This window comes from Micromys minutus, assembly GCF_963924665.1.
Source record: "Micromys minutus genome assembly, chromosome: 13".
Classification (NCBI taxonomy): Eukaryota; Metazoa; Chordata; class Mammalia; order Rodentia; family Muridae; genus Micromys; species Micromys minutus.
Genome location: NC_137982.1, coordinates 45,904,054 through 45,913,108, shown reverse-complemented (window position 1 = coordinate 45,913,108; position 9,055 = coordinate 45,904,054). Strand labels below are relative to the sequence as shown.

The window sequence follows — 9,055 nt, the reverse complement described above, 5'->3', positions numbered from 1 at the left end:
GACACAAGGAAAAGGGAGGGGGAAAATAAAACATGGCAGTAAAAATAGTATTTTATTCCTCCTCCCTACCCCCATCCCCGGCAATCTCCACTACACTTTTCCCCTCTCATTCCCTCAGCAACGCTACAATCAGAAAAAAATAAGTTTCGGGGGACAGGAATAGGAGGGGGAGGGGATATGGGTAAAAACAGTCAAATCACAATAGGAATTTCCCCAAACAGGTTCACTCCCTTAGTCATCCTCTTCGCCCTCGTCGTCCGGTTCTCGTTTTAGCTTCTGACTCCCTTCTTCTTCACCAGCATCTTCTTCGTCTTCCTCGTCATCCACTTCCCCGTCTTTGTAACCTTCATCCTCCTCCTCCTCCTCTCCACTCACGTCCTCTTCCTCCCCTTCTTCCTCCTCTTCCTGTTCATTTTCCGCTAGCTGGGCATATTCATCATACTCCTCCTCATCCTCATCTTCCTCGTCGTCATCCTCCACATCCGACTCAGGGGCCTCCTTGTCCCTGTCATAGCCGTCGAGGTACGTGACCTGGGGCAGGAGCTTGAACACGTTTTCTCGGTAGGCATTCAGGTTGGTCACCTCACATTTAAACGGGTCTAGGCTTTTGAGGTTCTCTCACTTCTTCAGCGGTTCTATTGTGCTGAGGCCTTTTATTTTGTTGCCACTTAGATTTAGATGCTTAAGGTTCGGACATTTCTCGGCCAATACTTCCAGGTCCCTGAGATTCAGTTCTCGCTCAATTCAAGCTTCTTGAGTTTGTTTAACTTTGGTAAGTTCGAAATGGAGGTCAGGCCTACGTTGATTGTACTTAGGAATTCCAGTTCTTCAAACTCATCCGTGAGGCCTTCAATTTTGCCTTCAATTGACCGACAGTTATCCAGAACCAGGTCTTTCACATCAGAGGGCGTCCTGTTCCGCAGCTCTAAATAAATCCGTTTGTCCATCTCCATCTCTCGCGCTCTCTCTTTCTGCAGAGGATCCTGCGCCAGCGGAATTCAATCAATAAACCCCGAACCCATGGCCGCGCGTTGTAGGACTTTAGTCCAGATGTTTTAGCCTCAATATAACCAGATTCATTCTCTCCTTCTAACATGTACATACCAGAGATCAACTTCCTGTTGTCTAAGCACCCTTTACCAGTTCAGTCACCTCACTGGGCCTGTGTTTTCCAATATCAACAATGAAAGTCAGGCGATTTTATTTCTCCCAGGTACAAAGAAAAAGAGAAAAGTCTTACTTTTAAAACTATGCTGCTCTCTGCCTGAAACCCTGCCGACCCAACTGGCCTAGAAATCAGACCAGTGTCTCCCTCAGCCGTCGTCAGGAAAGCTTCCTCCTGCTGTCAATGGGAACAAAAACAGAGACCACCACAGGACAATGTGCAGAGAGCCTTTCAGGCCCTTAGAGCCCTGCAGAAGAGAAGGCAGACAGTATGTAAGAACGGGTTAAGACAGAAGGAGTCCTAGCACCGAGAGAAACGAACACAAGTCCCCGTCCCTAACCTAGAATCTATCCCTGATCAACAACCCCTCACAAATGAAATATTAGTTTTCTTCTGCAGAACTGGGGTGGTTTGAATGAAAGTGGCCCCCACAGGCCTAAAGCTAATGGAGCTATTAGAGGGTGTGGCCTTGCTGGAGTGGGCGTGGCTTGTTGGAGGAAGTGTATCACTGAGGGGTGGGTTTGGAGGTTTCAGATGCCCAAGCCAGGCCCAGTGAGGGTATGAACGTAGAACTCTCTCAGCTATCCCTCCAGCCCCTTGCCTGCCTGCGCACTGCCACGCTTCCCGCCATGATGATGCTGGACAAACGGGTAAAACTGTAAGCCAGTCCCAATTAAATGTTTTCCTTTGTAAGAGTTGCTGTTGTCACTGTGATCCTTCACAGCCGTGAAGTCTAACAAGAGTCTCACAGGGTAAACAAACCCCTCTTAAGGACAGACCTCATGCCCAGCAATAGATGTCCTGCACAAAACAAATTCAATGGCATTTTTAGTGTCTGGACGTTACTTCTTTTCCCCCTTATAGGCCTTTTGCATATATATTATAGTTTCCGGCATCATGTTTTTATGAGATTTCTCTGTTTCTAAGTGCTTACGTTTCTGATTCTATAAGTGTTTCTTGTGTCCCCAACCCCTTTTTCCTGTTTGTTTGACCCTATTCTAGTTTGTTTTTATTTATCTTATATTACTTTCCTTTTTTAATTGCTTGTTTGCATTCTAATGAGAGAGAGAGAGAGAGAGAGAGAGAGAGACTGATCTGTCCTGTGTGAGTGTGAACTCACCAGTACAATCGGAAGACAGGGAATCTATTCGGTTAGGTGTCTGCTATTTCACTCCTGTCTGGGGGAGAGATCTAGTGTGAAGAGTGAGAAGCTTCATATGGAAGTTTAAGCTGTCAGAAATACTATTCTCATGCACAAAACTGTCTCCCAGAGACTTGTCACACCAAAACCCTAAAAGTATAATGGAGAATCACGCAGTCTTGTCAGACTGGCCAAAAGAGAACAAAGGAAAAACAAAGTGTGACTTTTCATGTCAACTCTGCAGAATGTCCACTTACTCAACTTTTCCCAGGGGAGTTCCTGTCTCAGAAAGTCAGCCTCGTGCAGGCTTCTATTACACAGGTGTGCATGACAGAGTCAAGTGCTTCTGCTGTGGCCTGATGCTGGACAACTGGAAACAAGGGGCCAGTTCTGTTGAGAAGCACAGACAGTTCTATCCCAGCTGCAGCTTTGTGCAGACTCTGCTTTCAGCCAGTCTGCAGTCTCCATCCAAGAACATGTCTCCCGTGAAAAGTAGATTTGCACATTCGTCACCTCTGGAACAAGGTGACGTTCACTCCAACCTGTCCTCAAACCCTCTTAATTCTAGAGCAGTGGAAGACTTCTCATCGAGGGTGAGTCCATGCAGCTATGAGAGTACAGAAGAGGCTAGATTACGTACTTACAGTATGTGGCCATTGTCTTTTCTGTCACCAGCAGAGCTGGCCAGAGCCGGCTTCTGTCACATAGGGCCTGGAAACAGGGTGGCCTGCTTTGCGTTCGGTGGGAAATTGAGCAACTGGGAACCGAAGGATGATGTCAGAACACTGGAAACCCATTGTCCCTTTCTGGAAAACACTTCAGAAGCACAGAGGTTTAGTACATCAAATCTGAGTATGCAGAAACACTCTGTACTGGCCATTTCATGTTCCTGTTCAGCCCGAGCAGCTTGCCAGTGCTGTGTTTTATTCTGTGGGTCACAATGATGACATCAAATGCTTTTGTTGTGATGGTGGCTTGAGGTGTTGGGAACCCGGAGACGACCCCCTGGATAGAACATGCCAAATGGTTTCCAAGGTGGGAGTTCTTGATACGGATGAAGGGTCAGGAGTTTGTTGATGAGATTCAAGTCAGATAGCCTCATCTTCTTGAGCAGCTATTGTCCACTTCAGACACCTCAGGAGAAGAAAATGTTGACTCCAGTCGTACATTTCTGCCCTGGTGAAAGTTCAGAAGATGTAGCCATGGTGAGCATGCCTGTGGTTAAAGCAGCCTTGGAAATGTAGCCTGGTGAGACAGACGGTTCAGTGTGAGATCCTGGCCACTGGTGAGAACTACAGGACACTCAGCGATATTGTCTTGGCACTTCTGAATGCTGAAGATGAGAGAAGAGAAGAGGAGAAGGAAAGACTTAGTGAAGAGACAGCATCAGGTGACTTGTCATTAATTCAGAAAGAATGGCCCTCTTTCAACAGCTGACATGTGTCCTTCCCATCCTGGATAATCTTCTGGAGGCTGGTGGGATGACAGAACAGGAGCGTGATGTCATCGGACAGAAATCACAGGTACCCTTGCAGGCAAGAGAGCTTATCGATGCCGTTTTATCAAGGGAAATGCTGCAGCCAACATCTTCAAACACTCTCTGAAAGAAATTGACTCCACGTTATATGAAAACTTACTTGTGGAAAAGAATATGATGTATGTTCTAACAGAAGACATTTCAGGCTTGTCATTGGAAGAACAGTTGTAGAGATTACAAGAAGAAAGAACTTTCGAAGTGTGTATGGACAGAGAGGTTTCTATTGTGTTCATTCCTTGTGGTCATCTGGTAGTCTGCCAGGAATGTGCCCCTTTCCTGAGAAAGTGCCCCATCTGCAGGGGGACAATCAAGGGGACTGTTCGTACATTTCTCTCATGAATGAAGAATGGTCTGACATCAGGTATTGTTGGACATCAGAAGCTGTCTGAACAAAGAATGAATTACTGATTCAGCTACACAGCAGAACATTCATGTTCCACTCTTTTTTAAGATTGATAATCTTGCTTTATGTAGTGTTGTATATTTAATCTTAGCCTGTTGCAAGGGGAGGTCTATGGGATGAGCTACAGGTGTGTGTATGCCCCTGAGCAGGAGTGGGGATGTTTGCTGTGTGTCCTTCAGGACTTCCTGGATTTGATGTTAATGAAAGCTCAGATTCAGGTCATGTGGAGCTCAGAAATCCTGAAGCCAGTGGTCCTGACACTCAGCAGTTATGGTGCCCTGTGCTTCTTGGTGCTTTTCCCTTCTGGAAAACAAGGAGTTTTCTGTTACTGGTAAATATTTCCTGTTCATGAGAAACATACCAAAGTGTTTTTAAAGGCTTTGCATCATCATTGTGTGTGTGTGTGTGTGTAAGGATGTGTGCAGAAAGAACATTGTGTCCATAGTAATAAATAAATCTTAAAAACTGTTTCCAAAAAAAGATAGGTAGGGTTTATTAGAGGAAAATTAAGCTCTGGAGAGATCTAAAATTTTTGGTAGGCTTTATAGTATGTCTAAATCCTCTAGGAAAGACATCTCTCCATTTACAGGAGAAAATGAAATGTCATTGTTCCTTCCAGAAAAATCCAAAGCATCGTATCTGCAACCAGGATCAAAGGCAGAACTTAAACTTGATCCATTTCACCAGTATTCAGAGTCCACAGCTTCAGTTTGCAAGCTGCTCGTTTTCGTTACTGGGCTGGCCAGTCTTACTTCAGCTTGCCACAAGCCAGAGTCCCTGGAAAGGAGGGACAGTCGATTGAGAAAAATGCTTCCATGAGATCAAGCAGTAAGGCATTTTCTTAATCAGTGATCAAGGGGGGAGGGCCCAGCCCCACATCCCTAGGCTGGTGGTCTTGGATTCTATAAGAAAGCAGGCTGAGCAAGCCATAGAGAACAAGCCAGTGAGCAGTACCTGCCTCCAGGTTCCTGTCCTGCTTGAGTTCCTGTCCTGACTTCCAATACAGAAATGTAAGCCAACCCTTTGCTTCCCAACTTGGGTTTTTTGGGGGGAGGGGGGAATGCTGAGGGGGATCACAGTGTTTTGTCACAGCAAAAGAAACCCTAACAGAGACAGTTAGTTTTCCTGTTGCAGTACTGATGGCAGCAGCTTAAATAAGAACAAGTTTATCCCAGCTAAGGGATCCAGTTCATCATAGCTGTAGAGCCGAGGCAACCCAGACTTGAAGCAGCTGGTCACATTACATCTGCATCCAGGAACAAAGAGCAATGGGCGCATGCTGATATTTACCTTGCTTCCTTCTATCCCCATCTGGAGCTCTCCTCTTTATACAGCCCATGACCCAGGCCAGAGAATAGCGTCACTTTTCCCACCTCAATTAAGGCAATCAAGACAATCTTCCATAAGCATACCCAGAACTCCGTCTCTCAGGTGACTCTAGATTTAGTCAAGCTGGCCATTAACATTGCTCGTTATGAAAGATGGTGTCCGCCCTCAATGACCTTCAACCTCTGCCCCGCCCCCACAATGGGTAACTAGCTACCTAGCGTAAGTTAATGGAATGAAACATCCTCACAGTGCTTTCTGTATAGTAAGTGAATTATATATCCAGCAAAGCTGCTGAAAATAAAAAAAAAAAAAACAAGTTAAAAAACTGTTGGCAACTGCAGAGTAAGGTCTTCCTCGGCCATGGATTTGCTTGTCTCCCATAACGGTGACGGATCGTTTACAGTACAGGGAGATGCAGTGCTAGTTGGCTTATAGACTAACCAACTGAAAATGGGGTTTTTGGGCTGGGGAGATGGCTCAGTGGTTAAGAGATCCGACTGCTCTTCCAGAGGTCCTGAGTTCAATTCCCAGCAACCACATGGTGGCTCACAGCCATCTGTAATGTGATCTGATGCCCTCTTCTGGTGTGTCTGAAGACAGCGACAGTGTATTATATACATGAAATAAATAAATCTTTTTTTAAAAAATGGGGCTTTTCTTTCTTAATCTAGTTTGGAGTGTTGCAGAAGATGTCTCTCTAGCTGGCCCTACTGAAGACTTGTCCTCACTCTTCAAGCCACACAGGCAAAAGGCATAAAGGATTATGATCCATCAAGTTTGGGCAGGTGGGATAGGCTAGGCTGTTACCAGAAGTCAAAAAGAACAAAAAAGGAAGGAAGGAAGGAAAGAAGAAAGGAAGGAAAGAAAGAAGAAGGAAGAAAAAGAGGAGAGACAGAAAAAAAGAAGATGTAAGAAAGATAAATTCGCAAGCTAGGACTTACAGTTCACCTACATTCCCACATCAAATAGTTTATTTATAAATCACAGTCAGGAACCTTAATCAATTTCCTAACCAAATAACTTGCATCTGGGCAATAGAAACATCCAACTCATGAGTCAACCTGTAGATGCCCATATTTATGTGAGCCTGGTCAGCTACTTAATTATACAAGCCTTTGTCTAAAGGAGGTCTCTTCCACCTGGATATCACACAATGCAGAAAGGTTACATAATTGAATGATTTTGTCTAACTTTATGGTGACATTTATGTGATTGCTTTTTGGCAATGACCAAGGCCAGAGTCCCTCAGATAAATTAATTTCTTTTAACGCCACTCTTAATCATCTTCCTCAGAGGCTCATATACTTTAAAATTTACTTGTATTAATTCACCTCAATAAAAAAATCATTTTTTCTTCCTGAGCTTCTCATTTATTGTGCTTTTTAAAGTCAATTTTATCAACATAACTTCCAGAATTGCCAACGTACAAGGATGAATGTCAGAATGCCAAGGGCTTTCAGACGAATCTGACAAGGCAGAAAAGGTCAGAGCAGATTTCTTCAGCATGTTTAAATGTGGTCCTGATTATAGAGATTTTACAAGGAGTATTTAGGTTATTTCTTAAAATGACTGTGGTGTCCCACTCTACTTGATGGATTAAATTTTGCTTGGGATGTTCTCTCTGCCTGGTCTCCAGTTTGCCCCGCCCCGTGTTTCTGCTCTTGGTTTAGATGTCATCTTGTCAAGTGTTTCCATGTAGGACAGGACAGGTGCCATTCCAAATACCCTCACTGGAACAACTGAATTGAGCCAATTAGGTCAGATGATGATATTCTGGAAGTATTGATTTTTTTTTTTTTTTGGTTGAATCAGATGTTAAGATCTAAAGCTCTGGCTGAAGGACATAAGAGAACTTTTGAATCTTCAGACTTTTTCAATCAACCTAAAGTTATTTCTAAAATTCTAGCTTTATTGGGCTATAATTCACCCATCACTTAGTCTGCCTGTTTAAAGCCTATCCTCCGGTGGTTTCTCAAATCTTCACAAGCTTGTGCAATTGTCACTACTATCTAATTTCCAAACACTTTTGTGGACTGGAGAGGTAACTCAGAGGTCAAGAGCACTTGTTGCTCTTCTAGAGAGCCCGGGTTCAGTTCCCAGCATCCACATGGCAGTTAACAACCATCTGTGACATCAGTTCCAGAGAATCTGAAGCCCTCTCTGGCCTTTTTTTACAGAATTATTTTCTGGGGCTTAGAGAAATGGCTCAGCAGTTAAGAGCTTGTAATGCCCATCCAAGCGACCTGTGTTCGGTTCCAAGCACATATGTCACATGCTCACAAACACGTGTAACTCCAGCTCCAGTCATACTAAATCATGGCCCACCCTAAGCTAATATGACCTTATTTTGATTTGATTATATTCGAAAAAATCCCTATTCCCAACAAATGTCCTTGTCATGAACAGAGGACTTCACTGTATGTGTTGGAGGGACACAAAAAAACTCATAACAAGAAGAACTTGTCAGTTGTTCTATGGGAACCTTGAGAACACACATTTTGTTTGTTTTGTTTTGATGAACTGTAACATCTATTTTTCTGCTACTTATACTTTGGCTGCTGTTTTGTGTTTATAATTTAGACCAGCTTTGAACTAATACATAATATCCTGGTAGGTTTTTATTCTCAACTTTGAAGCAAACTAGAATCACCCAGGAAGGGGGAACTTGAACTGAAGAACAGCTTCAATCGGCCTGTGGAAGTATCTGTAAGAAATTATTTGATTGATGGCTGATGTGGGAGGGTCCAGGCCATTGTGGACAGCTCCATCCCTGAAGTGGTGGGCCTGAACTGTATAAGAGAGCTAACTGATAAAGATATCACAAGCTTGAGACATAGATCAAGGAGAAATCGAGCTGGTACCAGCCTAGGATCTTCATCCCTCTAGCTAACTTTAGTAATGCTAAAAGATCCTATGCATGCTACCAGGAGAGCAAAACTGTCATCCGTCTTTCCTGGCTGAGAACTCTGTGAGCTACAGTAATTTCCAGCCTAATAAGATATACCCACAGGTCTGAGAGTGTCACAAATGGGAGTGACCAATCACCTTATACTTGGAGCTAAGGCCTGTTCTACAAAACAGAATTCATGCACGGCACCATCAATGGAGAAGAGCCTTCCTTTCCTATATATGTTGAATTATCTGCAAATGAATTGAGGTGCCTAACACAGTATGAGCAATATGTAAATAATTGTCATACCACATTGTTTGGGGAAATGAGGACAGAAAGTCAGTATGTGTTTAGTAGAGGTGAGTTTTGTTCCTACTGGTTTGATCGTCCACACTTGAATCCTCTCTGTAGACTCCTTAGATACAAACAGCCAGTGAAGATTAACAACGGTTTTTAGGGAATGTTTTCCCAGCTTGCAGTAGAATGGGAATAGCCTGTGACCTGCGTACCATCCCAGTTGGCAAGTCCATGATTGGAGAACCTGGAGTACAGTACTCTTCCGTCCCTTCCTGTATGGGAAACTCCGGAAT

The 9,055-nt window shown here is 43.9% G+C and overlaps 2 pseudogenes across 2 annotated transcripts; one reads left to right on the top strand and one right to left on the bottom strand.

The window, feature by feature from the left end:
• Positions 1-231: 231 nt before the first annotated feature.
• Positions 232-953, bottom strand: LOC308428851 (putative acidic leucine-rich nuclear phosphoprotein 32 family member C; annotated as a pseudogene). Its single transcript has one exon. The product of its transcript is annotated as a putative acidic leucine-rich nuclear phosphoprotein 32 family member C (transcript).
• A 1,462-nt stretch (positions 954-2,415) lies between these two features.
• On the top strand, positions 2,416-4,182 carry LOC308428924 (baculoviral IAP repeat-containing protein 2-like; annotated as a pseudogene). The gene has a single exon. The product of its transcript is annotated as a baculoviral IAP repeat-containing protein 2-like (transcript).
• The last annotated feature ends 4,873 nt before the right edge of the window (positions 4,183-9,055 follow it).